General features: G+C 43.5%; 1 protein-coding gene across 2 annotated transcripts in view; it reads right to left on the minus strand.

Moving 5' to 3' along the window:
* Window positions 1-17,288, minus strand: part of LOC144805851 (uncharacterized) — a 98,537-nt gene that overhangs the window by 61,922 nt on the left and 19,327 nt on the right. The window lies entirely within an intron of this gene.

A 17,288-nucleotide genomic window follows, 5' to 3' on the forward strand; every position in this document is an offset into this window, starting at 1 on the left:
AAGAAGTCAAGGAGCTCCAGAAACTTGTAGGAAACCTGGCAAAAAACTCGATGAAAATATCAGACAATTGGAAAAATCTGGGAGATGGCGATAAGTACGCACACCAAGGTTTCACACATCCAGAATCTGGTACAGACCCAACAGACCTAACAGGACCAAGCCCTTGTCTAACGAAGAAGCTCTGGCCTTACTCCGATCTTATGAACAAACTGCCCCCGGCAGAGAGGAGAATATCAAAACAGTACCTATTGACCCTAATGGAACGTCTAGAAAGAATGACAGGAAAGCAATTCACCACAACCTACAACACATTCAGCTATCGTCAGCCGAATCTAATAATGGAGAACTTGTTAAATCACAGAATCCCCTGAAGTGCCTACTACTTAACTGTCGGTCTGCAACCAAACATGCATCAGACATAGCCGCCCTCATCATTAACAAGGAAATTGACCTGGCCATCCTCACCGAAACATGGCTCAATGAATCATCGTCGCCTACCATGGATCTATTAATACCACCACAATATAACATCATCAGGTTAGACAGACCAAGGAATGTAGGAGGAGGTATAGCTTGCATTCACCGCTCAGAGATTGAGATCTGCCAATTCCAATCTGACCCCTTAGAATCCTGTGAATACCTTGGTGTCAATGTGAGAACGCCAAACAATCAAAGATGCAACTTGCATGCATTCTACCACCCACCAGGAGAGAACGCAAAATTCACAGAGCAACTGATAGAGATCATAACAACCAACTCTAACTCCGATGCTATTAACATATTTTTAGGCGACTTTAACCTCCACTGGGATGACGGCAATGACAAACTGGTTAACTCGCTTAAAGACTTCCTCAATGAGCTAAAACTTACACAAGCATGCAACCAACCCACGCACACACAAGGAGCGACCTTAGACTGGATTATTTCAAGAAATACAGAGACATCAGTCCTCGCTATAGACCCTTGTGATTGGTCGGACCATCACATCACATCATAACATTCGCGATACCGACAATGAAAAAGGGAAAGACCATGCAACCTCGCAAGCTCAAGAAATTGGTTAGAGACACAAAAGAAGCCAATATGGAACTACTGGTTGAAAGGTGTGAGAAAGACCTGAAGCCACCCAACAATAAGCAAAATGTCAATGAGCTGACGGATCACTACATAACCTCAATCGGAAATATCGTCAACGACACAATGCCCCAAAAACTGAAAAAAGTCTCAGAGAAGCCAAAAAATCCTTGGTTTAATGAGTCTCTGAACGAGGACAGGCGCAAACTGAGAATGGCCGAAAGAAAATGGAGACAACATCCTTCTTCCCCTGAGCTGAAAGCCCTCAGAAAAACAAGAAAAGAATACAACAAAAAGATTATCGACTCCAAAATAGAATTTTTCAGAGCTGAACTGGACAATGCCAGAAACAGACCTCGTAAACTCTTCCAGATCTTAAAACAACAGTCAAACAAACTAGCCAAAACTGTCCAAGAGAACACAAATACTCCCATAAGCTGCGAAGAATTCTCCTCATTTTTCGCCGAAAAATCAAAAATGCTAGACATCGAACTCACAAATGCTGCAGCTAACCTTACGACCCTTCCCCCACTGAAAAATGAGGACAACATGGCAACGGAGGGTCTCCAAACAAAAAACAATGCTAAATGGGACACATTTGAATTATATGACCAAGAAATGATCGCCAAAACGCTGATGGAAGTTAGACCAAACAACCACTATCAAGACCCTCTACCGGGAAAATGTGTAAAAGAAATCAGCCACACTCTAATTCCAATCTGGACTGAGATAATAAATGCCTCTCTGGCACAAGGGAGCCTCCCTGACTGCCTAAAAACAGGTCAGGTAGTGCCCATCATCAAAAAACCGACAGCCGATGCAACAGATCCAAATAATTATCGACCAGTGACTAACATCCCTCTACTGGCCAAACTCATTGAGAAATGTGTGCAGGGCCAATTAAGCCAACACATCGCTAAGTTCTCGCTTCTTTATGATTGCCAATCTGGCTTCAGAACAGGGCACAGTACTGAAACGGCGATTCTACATATTGTCGATGACGCCCTACAGGCCCTAGACCGAAATCAAACATGCCTACTGATTCTTCTCGACCTGTCAGCAGCATTTGACACGGTAAAGCACGAAGTACTAATGACCAGGCTACAAGACAGGATGGGCGTATCCGGAAATGTACTGAAATGGTTCTGTTCTTTTCTAAAGAACAGGACCCAGCGATTCCAGGTTAACCAAGCAATCTCTTCCCCAAGCCCCAATACAATCGGGGTTCCTCAAGGCTCAACGTTATCCCCCGATCTATTCAACTTGTATGTAGAACCTCTCACAGAGATCCTCCAAAAATCACAGATATCCTATCATATGTATGCAGATGACACGCAAATTTACATGAAGATTGCCTCCCTTGAGGACATTGACCGAATAAACCAGTCACTAAAGGAATCCTTGCGATGGTTAACAATTAACCATCTGAAACTAAACGCCCAGAAAACAGAATTCCTGCTAATCTCACCGACAAGGAGCCAATCTGAAGTTAAGGAATGGACTAAACTGGTGACGGCGCTAAATTGCACCCCGACCCTAGTTAATTCAGCCAAATCACTAGGAATCACGCTAGATGAAAACCTCAACATGAAAGAACACATTAACTCAATGGCTAAGAGCGCCCGCTTCCACTTAAATTACCTAAGAAAAATGAAACCCTTTATCTCAGCAACGGATCTAAAACTGGCTATCCAATCTCTAGTTATCTCGAGGATCGAATACGGATGCACCACATTAGCTGGCCTTCCGAAAACTTCCACAGCCCCACTAAAAGCCTGCCTCAACGCTGCGGCTAGACTCATCTCCGGAACGAAGAAATTCGACCACATTACTCCTCACCTGAAAGCACTAAACTGGCTACCTTATGAGACCAGAATTCAAATGAAGATAGCCTGTATTACACATAAAGCGGTTCATTACAACATGCCTAGATACCTAGCTAAGAAACTTAAGCTATCAGGAGGTAACAGGCCAACTAGAAGTGCAAAAGACTTCCTATTACGACCTGCCTTTTTCCACAAGATAAAGACCTACAACAGAGCTTTCTCCGGAGCTGCCCCCAGAATCTGGAACTCACTACCTCCAAACATCAGGAAAATTCAAAACACAGTATCATTCAAACGGGAACTGAAGTCGCATTTGATGAGTAAATACCCTACATAGAGAATCCGACAGATTACAGGGATGATCATTTACGCTACTAGAGGGCGGTCCTCTTCATAAAACTGGAAAATCGATTGCTGACAACTGACTGTGTTTCATGGTCAAGCCGAGGCTTGTCCCGTTTCTGCTACCTCATATACCGGAGATCTTATAACTCTATCTCACAGTCATAATCTATATAATCATTACCTCACCATATTTATTTATCCATATTATCCTTGATATGCACTGAAATTCCTTATAACTCTACCTCTCCATGCTCGGACTACTACCATGACACAAGCTAAGTCTAGTTCGTCACCGAATGCTAATTGCACAGATATTAGGAAATATATATCTAATATGTCTATATAGTACATTACCTTCTACCTCATAACTATGTTTTTTGTTATTTACTGTTACTATAATGCCTACATGTTAATCTTTTCCCTGTTAAGCGCTCTGATACCCACGGGTCTTGTCCGCGCTATACAAAACTCTATAAATAAAATAAAATAAAAAATAAATAAAATAAAAAATAACATCGAGATGAAGGATATGACCCACTTCATTTACAGGTTTGTAAACGGTTTAAGACCCGAAATTTGCCAGTGGATCAAAGACAATAACATTTGTTGGAGGTCTAAGAAAATGTATGAGGTCTTGCGATACGCAAAGTATTGCGAAGACGAGATGGCTGATAAGTGAAAGGCTCTGACAGAGAAAGTTATTGGGCACAGGTAAAGTTGGCAGAACAACAGGAAAAGCAACTGAATAAAATGAATAAAAATTCCCAAAATCAAGGCTCTGGGGGTGGAGATAAGCCCAAAGTAAAAATGAGCAGAGAAGAAGCTAAAAAGAAATTTCCCTGTCACCAGTGCAGAGAAATCGGGCACTGGAGAGAGGAATGTCCATATTTACAGCATGGTAACACCCAAACTACTGATTTAACTCCACAGACGCAGAATGAGAAACCAAGAAAAACCCAGCATCAGGTAAAGGCGAGTCAATTGCCCCGAGCACCTAAACCGAATTATAAAGGAAAAACCCCACAGGGTGATGATATAGAAATCTGGGGAGGCAATGAGGATAGAAATGCAGCAACTTCGCAATTTCTGTTGAATGATACTTTTCTCTGTGACGATCAATACTGACGGGGCCTGAGAGGGGAGGACGAGGAGTGTGTACTTGGCGCCTCCTTGCCGGTAGACCAGTCAGGGCCATACATTGAAGGAAGGGTTGATGGAAATGATGTCACCTTTCTATTGGACACTGGTGCTACCCGTTCTATTGTGAGAACAGCGGACGTGCCAAACCTACCCCTCTCGGGAGAAGCAATGCAAGTAGTGGGTGTGTCTAATCAATTGATTAGCACCCCAGTTACTGAGCCCATGGAGATCACAATAGGGAATTTCAAAGAAATGCATAGATTTGTGGTGTGTGATACCAGTCCAGTAAACTTACTGGGACGTGATTTGTTGTGCAAAATTAACTGTACCATCTTTTGCACACCAAAAGGCGTCGAAATTCAAACCCCAGACGAGGATGGCAAATTAATGTTAATCAGACCAGACTCAGAAATTAAACAGATGACTATACAAGACTTACCCGAAGAACTCCAAAAGACAGTGAAACCAGAAGTATGGGACTTTACTGGAAAGGATGTAGGTTTAATGGCAAATGTAGACCCAATAAAAATAGCTATAAAAAGAAAATGCAGTTTACCCCAATACCAAGCCATACAAAATGAGTGCAGAAGTGAGAGCAGGAGTTGCCATTGAAATAAAAAGATTGCTAGAAGCGAACATCATACAGGAAGTGATGAGTAGTCCATGTAACTCACCCATAATTGGAATCAAGAAACCTAGTGGCAAGTACAGGGTAGTGCAGGACCTAAGAAAGGTAAACAAAATTGTTGTTCCTTGCTGTCCTATTGTTCCAAACCCAGCAGTAATCCTGTATCAGATTCCCTGGGATGCTGAGTGGTTCACCGTGATAGACCTATGTCACGCATTCTTTTCGATCCCATTGCATCCAGACAGCAAATTTCTTTTCTCATTTGCATTCGACAGTCACGTGTTCGTTTGGAATCGCGTCCCTCAAGGGTACACAGAAAGTCCCTCTATCTTTAATCAGATTCTGAAAAAGTGCCTTGAATCTTTAATTTTACCTGGAAAATCAGTTTTGGTGCAATATATAGACGACCTCTTGGTGGCGTCTAAAAGTCAGAGAGACTGTGTTGTTGACACCATTGCCTTACTGAATCACCTAGGTGAAAAAGGACATAAAGTATCCCCTGATAAATTGCAGTTCTGTACAAAGTCAGTAAAATATCTGGGTCACCAGATAGAAAAAGGCATCAGAAAAGTTACTTCAGAAAGAGTCAGAATAATTCGGAACATGCAGTTACCCCGTACTCAGAAAGAAGTCAGAATGTTCCTTGGAGTTGTAGGTTACTGCAGGCAATGGATTGTGGGATTTGCAGTCCTAGCAAAGCCTTTATTAAAAATGACCAAGAAAGGAGTAAAGGACCCGGTGGAATGGGATGATGAAAGCTTGACAGCATTTACTAAATTACAAGAATGTCTGTGTACAGCCCCTGCTCTAGGGATGCCCGATTATTCCAAGGAATTTGCACTGTTCTGCGACACACAAGATAACTGTGCACGGTCAGTCTTAACTCAGGAGCATGGTTTGACTAGACGTCCAGTGGCATATTTTTCTGCCACTTTGGATCCAGTGGCTGCTGGATTACCCGGATGTCTGAAAGCAGTAGCTGCAACGTGCACAAGTCTAGAACAGAGTGAATCTATTGTTATGGGACATCCTGTAACTGTGTATGTTCCACATGCAGTTGTAATTTTACTGACCAGAACTAAAACTCAGTATCTCACCCCTAGTCGGCTGACTAAGTACGAGAGGATTCTCGTAGGTGCTGCAAATGTAGTCATTACTCGGTGCAATATCCTGAATCCAGCTACCCTGCTATCCGACTCAATGATTACAGAAGCACAGGGAGAGGTCGAGCATGATTGCATTGACCTGATAGAGTTCAGTACTAAATCACGCCCAGATATCAAGGAAGTGCCCTTGCCTGTGGAAGATGAAGAACTGTTCGTGGATGGCTCATGTATGAGACACGCACTTGTAGGCCTAAGTGCTGCTTATGCTGTAGTCACAGTAAAACAAATTGAAGAAGCATCCTGTTTATTTGGAGTGAAGTCTGCACAAGTAGCTGAATTGATTGCATTAACAAGAGCCTGTAAAATTTGGAAAAATAAAACAGTATATACTGACAGCCAATACTGTTATGGGGTTGTGCACGACTTCGGCCAATTGTGGCTACAGAGGGAGTTTCTGACTTCTTCAGGTACTCCCATCAGAAATGGAAAAGTTGTACAAGATTTACTGGAGGCAATCCAATTACCAAAAGAATTGGCAGTGGTCAAATGTGCTGCTCATAAATCTGGCACTGATCATGTGACATTAGGAAATCGATTTGCTGATGAAGTGGCCCAACATTGTGCCAAACCTCGCATGTCTGTAAATATTAAATTGGGGGGACATGGAAACAGCTGCCAACTTATGATGTTTGAGGATGTGCCTACCTGGGAAGAGTTGAGAGATTGGCAGCATGCTGTGCCATCAACAGAAAAGGAAAAATGGAGGAAACTTGGTTGTCGACAGAGAAGTGAGGATGGTGTCATTGTGGGCCCAAATGGTATGCCTGTGTTGCCTAGACATCTGCTTGCTTCAATGGTCAGGTTGATACATGTAGATTCACACATTGGCAGGGACGCCATGGTTCTGATTTTCCAACAAACATGGTACAATCCGAAGTTCAGGAAAGTAGCAGAGTCACTCTGCCAGAGGTGCTTAGCATGTCAGCAATTCAACGCTGGGAAAAGAACAGCAGTTGAATTAGGTAAAATTGGGAAATCAGGGGGTCCCTTTGTAAGAGTTCAGATTGATTTCATCACACTGCCTCGTTGTGAGGGAATGAGATATGTCCTTGTCTGCCTATTTTCAAAATGGGTGGAAGCTTACCCTGCCAAAAAGAATGACGCCATAACTGTAGCCAAATTGTTACGGCGAGAATTAATACCTAGGTTCGGGGTGCCAGTCACAATTGAATCAGATAGAGGCAGACATTTTCAGAATGAGGTGATCGATCAGCTCTGTAAAGCATTCAAGATCACACAAAAGCTGCACTGTGCATATCGTCCAGAGGCTTCTGGAGTGGTGAAACAGATAAATGGCACTCTAAAATCGAGATTAGGACAGATGTGTGAATCTACTGGCAGAACTGGATAAATGCTTTACCTCTTGTTCTGATGGGACTCAGAAGTATTCCAGACCGAAACACAGGCCTGAGCCCCCATGAAATCCTGATGGGAAGAGTGATGAGACAAGCATGGGTACCAGGACATAAACTGATAAACATTTCTGATGATTTGGTACTTGAGTACTGCAAGCAACTGGGTGACCAAGTGCGTTCTATCTCTCACCAGATTGGGGTAGATGCCGTCGCCAATCCAACAACTCCAGTCCATAAATTGGTTCCCGGCGACTGGGTTGTACTCAAGAAGCATACTCGTTCGAGTTGCCTTGCACCGAAGTGGGGAAAACAACGCCAAGTGATACTGGCGACCACGACAGCGGTGAAGTGTGCCAGCGTTCCAAAGTGGATCCATGCCAGCCATACACAGAAGGTGATGAGACGAGAAAATGGACGCTGAAGGTTGTCCAGCTGAGGGGTCTCCAGACGATGGTCCTGAAATAGCTGATGACGAACAACTGAGCACCAGTCAAGATGAGTGGATACCCATAATCGACCTGACTGACGACCCCATCAGAACAAGAAGTCAAACCTATGCAGACAGAGTGGGATAGAGAGGAAGAGACAGGCACAGGCGAAGAAAATCAGATTATTGAAATCCATGTAAAATCTGAAGGTGAAGGTCAGACAGGGACAGAGCAAGTGATCGACACACCTCCACAAACTCCTGAAATTGAAAAGGGACAGACAGGAACTAGTGTAAAAGTTCGAGCAGAGAAAAATAAAGGGTTTGAAGTGCTTGAAAAGGATCAGATCGAACTAGAAGAACGTGTTCAGGATAAAGAAACTGAAACATCCAAAAGACTGATAGAGTATACACCTGAACCAGGCCAGCTTAGTGACCAGGCAGAAGAAATAGATACAAGACCTTGGACTAGTCAGACAGGAAGGAAAGAAGCAGAAACAGAATAGCTATAGTGTTAATAATTTGGATAGGACTAACTGTTTTCATTCCTTATATGGTGAGCAAAAATACTAATATTGACCCTACACAGACTGTGAACACTGACACTGAAGAACTGACAACACAAAGTGTAGAAAGACGTGAAAAAGCACTTAGACAAACAAAAACAGACTTAGAAGCACCAGATGAGGACGGACTACATTATCACGGAGTTAAGAACCAGACCCATTTAAATGTATTTGCAAACCTGTTAGTGCATTATGTAGAAACTATGGAAATAGAAGACTGCTATGTCTGCATGAAGCTACCCACTTCTGTAGCTGAAGGCGTGACTTATCATCACCTACCCTTGACCTATGGAATTTCCTGTAGTATTTTAGCTAGCTTATTTTACAAAAGAGGACCGTTGCAGTACTACTACTCTAACTCAGACGTGATATTTTCTGAACTTCCAATACGTGGAAATCTGAATCCTGTACATACTAAAAGTGACGTTACACGTTATATGGGAGAATACTTTCTGACTATAGGTACAATAGATTTAAATGAAGCACACAGAGATAACTTGACCTGTTCATTACATGAGCAAGAGAAAATGTTTCTAAACATGGCAGAGAAAAGGGAGAGTTTCCAAAGAAAGGCAAATGATAAAAGACAGAGAACTCCTACCTCAAGTGCAATTCCGATAAGTCCGAGGTACTCTTCTTTGGGTGCGACACGGAGCCTAGCTGGCAGGCCTGGTGGCCCACCGATATGTTCCCCCAGTCTTGTTCTTCCCTCATGGCTAAGAACTTGGGGGTTAAGATGGACAAGGGGCTGACGATGAAGGCCCAGATCCTCGGGGTGACTGGTGCCTGTTTCGGCCTACTAAAGATGCTGCGGAGGTTTTTACCTCTGTTGTCGGAGGAACACAGGAAGCTGACCGTGCAGGCTCTGATAGGCTCCAGGTTAGATTATGCCAACATTCTGTACCTGGGCCTACCAGAGTACTTGTTGCAGCGGCTCCAAGTCGTGCAGAATGCGGCGGCCAGAGCCATTTTTGGTCTTAATAGACGAGCTAGCGCTTCGGGTCTATTGCTGACGCTGCACTGGCTACCCATCCGCAAACGGATCGCCTTTAAGGCAATGACTTTGGCCTATAAGGCTCTCCACGCGGTGGGAGCAAAGTACCTCCAAAAGAGACTTGCCTTTTACCATCCGGCTCGCTCTTTGAGGTCTGAATCTTTATTCCTGGCGGTTGTTCCACGTGTGAAGAGAGCGCGCCTGGGCGGCCGTTCCTTCGGCTTGCTGGCTCCACAGATGTGGAACTCGCTTCCGCTCTCACTTCGGGGGGCTTCCAGTCTCCTTGCTTTTAGGAGAGGTCTTAAAACCTGGTTGTTCACCCAGTAGGCCTCTCAGTTGCCTTTTTACTGTGTCTGTCTTGTTTTTTTTTCTCCTTTTACTGTGTTATGTTATGGTGAAGTAGTTCTCCTTACCTAAAGCGCCGGGATACTCTTTTTGAGTCACCGTTGCGCTATACAAAAGAATAAATAACATAACATAACATAAATGGGCTGAAAACATGGAAAGCACCTGAAATGGTGGGGCGGGTCCTGCTTTGTTGCTGGATTTCGAGAGAAAAGGGAAACTCTGTCTTCACCGCGAGAAGACTAGTTATTATAATAACATTTTCATTGGTTCCAGTCAATGTGAACACAATTACAAGGTAATTGGAGGTTGGGGTTTCAAAAATGGGTCAGAACCTGTGTTTCCCGGAATTTATTATATATGTGGAAACAAGGCTTATTTCAAATTGCCGGATCACTGGTATGGAAGCTGCTATTTCGGAATTGTCTTCTCGAAAATATACCATGTGAATGAAATTGCTGGAAGCAGTGAAAACACTAATGGCTTAGTGCGTAGTAAAAGAGAAAGCGTAGGTGAAATAATGGGTAGTATTTTTAGTGCACTGATACCTGGAGTGGGAGTGGTTCTGAACACACAGAATTTGCAAATTGGATGTGCTGTCTACTGACACAGCTCATGGATTTCTGTTGGTCAATACCGAAATGGTTGCGATCAGATCTATGGTTTTACAGAACAGACTTGCTCTTGATACCTTATTAGCAAAAGAGGGCGTAGTCTGCCGGATGTTGAAAGCGCAACATTGTTGCACTTACATTCCGGACAAAAGTGTACAAATCAAAAAGTACGTAAAGAACATTACTAATTTGGAAAAAGAACTCAAACCACTGGAGGTTGATAGTGCCTGGAAGAGACTTACTGATGGTCTCTCCGCTGTAGGTCATTGGTTTTCTAATTTAGGTAAAGGCTTATTGTTTAAGGTACTGATGCCAATTGGAGTGATAGGTTTCGTCATATTCCTCATATTTGTCTGTTGCAAATGTCGCAAACACGCAAAGAAGTACACTGTGAATAAGAGAGGTGTGAAACGGAGTGTGGATGAACTTGAATTGGAAGACTTAAATAATCAGATTTACAAAAAGATGAAAAATTCTCAACCTAATAAAGATGTGAAAGAGAAATTGAATCGAATGTTGGAAGAAATGGAAATGCACAAAGTTTGAAAAGTTGGCATCTGATTCCATTAGTTTGTGATGATAGTAAATATCATCAAAGAGGGGATTGATAGAGCAAGATTTCGCATATTACGCGACTTGCTTGAAATCAAGAACCTCGAATAACTTGTAATCCTATAACTCAACCTGTACGTCTTACTAATTTCCCTTTATTTTTGATGTTCGTGTATCCTAGTGATGCTTGCCTATGTATTTACTAATTCAATAACCCTTGTTCCTAAAATGGCCGCCGCTTGATGGGTTTCTTCTGCGCATGCGTTAGTCACACTCACGTGACGTGACGTACTTGCAGTTTTGGTGGGAATTCTTGCGCCTGCGCACTGGCTTCGAAAATGGCTGTCTGTATACTCACATGGTGAAGCTTGCGCTGATGCTTACGTGTAATTGTATGTTGCACTAATTCGTAATGGCATAGTATATTTTTTAAGTAAAAGGAATAGAGTAGCTATTCATGGTATACGATGAATTCATTTATTTCTATGTTTTTAATTTGTTTTCGCTTACTTTTCATGTACCGCGATATTGGGGTCTGAGGGAGACGCGAACCATCTTGAAAGTCTCTTCTGCGCATGTCGCTCTGAGAGAGAGAGAAGGCAACCTTGAGCAATGGAACTCAGCCAGCTGGCAGCCACAGTCAAGATGCTCCTGAGAACATGACCTGCGACCCAGCAGGATGGAGCTGAACTGTTCCTCAGTTGCTACAGTTGTTATTTTTCTATTGTATTCTATTGAATATCTTGTGAGAACCCCAAAATCACTAGGCGGTCCCAGAGCATGCAAATTTAGGCTTGTAGACGTAAATTGTGATTGATGTGTGGACCTATCCTACTTGGGGACCAATCGAAATTGGGGATTATGACACTTGCAACATTTGGGGGGTGGTACACTGACCCAAAAACAGTATAACTAGCCTAGGCTTAGCTAGAGAAATTGTCCGACTTGTCTGAATAGCTGACCTGTCACTGACCCAACGCACTCAATAGGTGAATGAATACAGAGCGCTGCGGAGTACTCTGTCCGAAATTAACCATAGACTCAAGAGGTTTTACTAAACCAAGTGCTGGCGGAGCACTTTGCTGGGGAGTTCGCTAACGCAATCGGGGTTCTGACTGATAGCTGCAGAGAGGGTGGAGCGCAGGCGTTGCTTCCGAACTGCGGGTGCTGGTCGTTCCTTGGTGGTCCTGTCCTGATCCTAATCTGGTTTTCCTGTCCTGTCCTGGGGTGTCCATTCTGCATCTGCTGTCCCATTGATGACTGTCCTTCCTTGGGGTATTTCCTGTCCTTGACTGATCCGTGGCCAGGGTTGGTCTTCACACCATTCTAGGTAAATATATAGTGATGAAAACTCTATACTGCACCTTCTATTTTTCTATCTTTGCTTCAATAAAGACATACCTTTGCATACGTTAATTTTCCATGCTTTTCGCAACCTACTATATGAAAAGTCGTACATATATTTTCCATAGTATGTTCCTATATTTTCCCTCCTTTTAGAGTACATTCTCTCCATACGGTTTATGAACTGTAGATGTGATTTATAATTTTCCTCTTATAAGCTGATTGAAGTAACGTTGTTAGAACTATAGCGTGTTCCATTTTTCCCCTTCCTATAGATGTATAGGATTTCTAATTTCTCACTCATCCTTTCTGAAGTATTTCCCAGTAGTGAAATTCTAGTATTGTGCCTAAGAATTTGCCCAGTTATAATCATTTCAAACTGAGATTCCATTCCTGATTATTCTGCTTAGCATGTTCCCTATTCTTACCTTCCTATAGACTCATAAATGGTTGCCCTAATTTTCTTTCTTTATGGTTATGTGCTGTTCGTTATCTTGATTATTGATTGCCTCTTAGTTGTGAATTGTATGCTCTCCGAATCTGAATTCTAGATAAAATCTTTAAAACTTCGCAGTAGTTGGTGGTCATTTTTATGAATAACAAGGAAATATAAAAGTGGATATTTGTTGCCTGCCTTTCTTTTACAGCTAGCTCTCTGACCCATTGTGGTCATAGGTACCCGTAACGGTGGATTGGTAAGTCGGGTACACGAGGAATAAATAGGAAAGGAACCAGGGTTACTGGTAGTGGAGTGCAAGGTCACCCGATTGATGTATATGATAAATTGGAAAAATATGGGCCTGGTACGTGTATGGTGAAATTATTTGGCCGGGTGACCTGCGATCTCTATCAGTGTCACTCCTGAAGAGCAGCATGGAGGACGTTTTTCACCCGCAGGGCTAGGCTGTTGTGTAGAGAGTTGCTACGTGTATGTGTATATAGGCTGTGTGCAGTGAGGGGCGCATCCTGTTCACAGCTGTGCCACAACACACCACACCCCACACGCCTGCTTCCAAAGGCAGAAAGGGGGTCTACTAAAGCGCAACATCGCACACTTTAAAAAAAAAATGCGAAACAAAGCATCCGGGCCGGGAGGAGAGCTGGAAGGGCGAGGGCTGTCCGCGTATGCACTGTACATGGATCTTTCACGTGTTCTGCGGGCGGCTCGGGCCCAGTGGCTGCGCGTGCGGACATGAAAAACCACTGAACTTCAGTGAGTGCTGCGCGGACCATGCGGCCGAGGGAGGGGGCCACCAAAGCGCCCAAGGAAAAACAAAGCAGAAGTCCAGCAGGAGCCTACCCCGCCTTCGTGAATGCTACGGCCAAAGTAGGATTTCTTTCAAGGTTCCTATGATCAAGACGGAGCCTCGCTCGGTGGTGCAGTAAGCCGCTGAAGACACGAGACCAACGCATAGTCCCCAAATGAGCTAGTAAGTAGTTCGTGTTATACATTTAGAGCGTGCGTGGGCTTAATAAAACAAAGAAATTATGTGAGCCTGGTGAGGACAGAAGGGGGAAAGAAAGGGGGCAGAAGGGGGGCAGAAGGGGGGCACGCGTCCACATTCCTGCATGCCCCAGTCCGGCTTGCAGCCTGCGCGTGCCCATCTCCTGTCTCCCATACAGCCCTTGAAAGCATAACCGATGACTACAGGTCTCGCTGGCGACAGCGCTTCGCGCTGCGTCACCAGGTGCGAGACCTAAAAAGGGGGACTGCTCATCTCCTGCATGCTACAGGCCAATTTCCTTCCTGGACAGTACAGCCAAAATACTGGGCTGCGTTATATATAATAGAATTACTGAGTGAATGGACACCAAATCTATACTCTATAGCTGTCAGTATGGCTTCGGAAGCAAACTAGGGACCATCAAGCAATGCCTTATTCTTGACCTGGTGCTAGGTAAATATACAGTGGCTAAAAGATCTCCGCTTTATCTAGCATTTATGACTTCAACATTCGACTGTGTAAACAGGGGGGGGGGAATTCTTATTTTTTAATGGGCTTGACACTGTCTTGGTCCATTTTTTGGCCCATTTACATGAGGTAATGAAGGCTAGAGTCTGCATTAGTCAACAAGGTGAAGTCACAGGAATACTCAAAATTGTGTGGCGTCAGGCATGAATGTTTGTTGGCCCTTTATTTATTTTGTATGTGAACAATGTCAATTCCTCACTTTTAGACCTTCCAGTAACCGGGACAACCCATTCCCAGCCCCCTCGAACATGGATGACGCAGTGCTCATAGAACGAACACCTAGGGCACTGTGTCAAATAGTACACGCCTTTACCAGTTTCATGGCCTCCCTCGACCACCAAACTAAATTTGCCAAATCCCACGTCATGTCTTGTGGCCCAACTGCAGGCCCCTATCAACCCTGACAACTGGCCCCAATGCTCTGACCATTACAAGCACCTTCCCTTATTTGGGTATTTTTTTCTCCTCCCAAGGGTCATGGCCTTTTAACATCTTTCATCATACAACACACTGCTCTTCGGCCTACAGGTCCCTATGCTCTCTTCCCCAATCCCCAGGGTGGTGGATTTCTAGACATATTGTTTAAAATGTATAAACCCCAGTGTCATCCACTTGCTATGTACGGTGCAGAGTTATGGGACATTTCCATCTGTAAGGCAATCCAGCAAGAAGAAAACAGATTTCTAAGGAGACTGCTTGCACTTTTCAACTCTGCTGCTAATTACATCAAAACTAAAGAACTGGGGCTGCGATACCTGGAAGACTTGATCCTTGACCGGCCTGCCCTGCTCTGGTGATCAATATGGAAAAACCCTGAGTCCACTCTTACAAGAGACAATACTGGACTGCCTCTCCCTGGATGAAGGTTTGCAAATCCCCTGGATCCGTTATGTTAACCCCTTGCATGCTGCCGCGATTCTGCGCCTGTGTGGCACATTCTGATTGTGGGTGCGGTCATGACGGCCGGGAGCCGTCATCAGCACACGAGCACTGTGTGCCATGACGGCTCCCGGCCGTCATCAGCATGCAAGGGGTTAAGACCGTCTATAATCGTATAGGGATGGAATCTTTTTTCCAGGCTCCCTCAACCTGTGTTTCATTAAGCAAAAGGAGTGTTACAGAGGCTTTTTTGCAGCTGGAGGAGTCCCTGCGGCTCAGGAGTCTCCAGACATGTCCAACTGTCGGAAGATATTTGGACTTATACGACAATGATAACACTAATTATCCATGGACTGCTGGCAGCAGTTGGGAACATTCACTCTTACTTAATTTTAGATCAGGCACTGTTAAGTACCTGTTATGCTTTCCCCTGGGCTATACCCAGCATCTTCACTCTATATCTTGCCCGGGTGACGATATTTCTAAACAGACTATGCTCTATTTGATCTTTTGCTACAAATGTTACTCCTAATATTCCAAGTTGTTTTTAACCTCCATTTTAAAGAAGTACTGTTGTGGCCTAAGTCAATGCAGACCCGCTCTTAGAATCTTATTACTTAATGACGAACTGTCTTTTAATGTGGGCGCATTTTTAAAGGCTGCCACGCAGGCACAAACTTCAAAGCACTGATGAGATATGCTGTTGCAATGTGGCACTGTATTAGGCATTTTATATATTGGTAAAATCTTAATTTAAAATGTTATGATGTAAAATGTTTTTACCATTTTCTGTTTGAGAATAACTTTTATGGCTGCCACAATGCTGCTGAATAAAGTTTTGAACTGATTGCTTGAGTCCAAATGACAAACCCACCGCCTCAAACAGAAATGCCAACCAATGCCGCAATTATAGACACGTTACGCAATAGAATACCCACTCATCCAATACAAAGGTCTTTAAAAGCAGCTGAGAAAGAGTTTTTTTGGGGAAAATGTTCCCTCCATCCGGCCCCTGGATCAGCAATAGCTGTTTTGATATCACCCAATAGAGAAATGAAATTGCGGAGAAAAGAGAGAACAAGTAAAAAAAAAAAAAAAAAAAACATTATACAAACAGAGATACATTGATAAAAGTATTGGTTAGATCTGGTATATTACTAGAAATTCAGATGGTTAGCTGAAGACTTTGGCAATTGGTACATTTTGTGAAAAATGTTCATTATTATTTCAAAGTAAATTTGGGAGTTAACTGCAATTACACATGCAGGTGTCCAGTTTTCTTTATAAAAGTGAAAGTAAGTGATGCATGTTGAACAGTGAGGAATTGGCTCATAAAGCAGGATGTGTTCCGAGCCTCGATTAGGGATCGTCTTATAAAGAAGGGTGTGTTCTAAACGTCAATTAGGCATTGTCTTACAGAGAAGGATGTGTTCTTAGCCATGATTAGAGATTGGCTAATAAAGATGGGCATGTTCCCAGGATCAATTAGGGAGTGTTCTGAGCCTCAACTAGGGATTGGCTAATAAAGAAGGGCGTGTTCTGAGTCGCAATTATGTATTGGCTTACAGGAAGGGGTGTGTTCTTAGCCTTGATTAGAGATTGGCTAATAAAGATGGGCATGTTCCCAGGATCAATTAGGGAGTGTTCTGAGCCTCAACTAGGGATTGGCTAATAAAGAAGGGCGTGTTCTGAGTCGCAATTATGTATTGGCTTACAGGAAGGGGTGTGTTCTTAGCTTTGATTAGAGATTGGCTAATAAAGATGGGCATGTTCCCAGGATCAATTAGGGATTGGCTAATAAAAAAGGGTGTGTTCTGAGCCTCAATTAGGGATTGTCTTATAAAGATGGGCGTATTCTGAGTCGCAATTAGGTATTGGTTTACAGGAAGGGGTGTGTTCTGATCCTCAGTTAAGGACTGGCTTACAAGAAGGGGTGTGTTCTGAACCTCAGTTAGGTATTGGCTTTCAGAGAGGGGTGTGTGCTGCAAGGAGGGCACAACAGTGGTAGTGGGGCAAGTCCAGATGTAAATAGAAACCAAGTTAGAAGCAGCACATGTGTT

This window comes from Lissotriton helveticus (assembly GCF_964261635.1).
Source record: "Lissotriton helveticus chromosome 1_1 unlocalized genomic scaffold, aLisHel1.1 SUPER_1_unloc_3, whole genome shotgun sequence".
Lineage (NCBI taxonomy): Eukaryota > Metazoa > Chordata > Amphibia > Caudata > Salamandridae > Lissotriton > Lissotriton helveticus.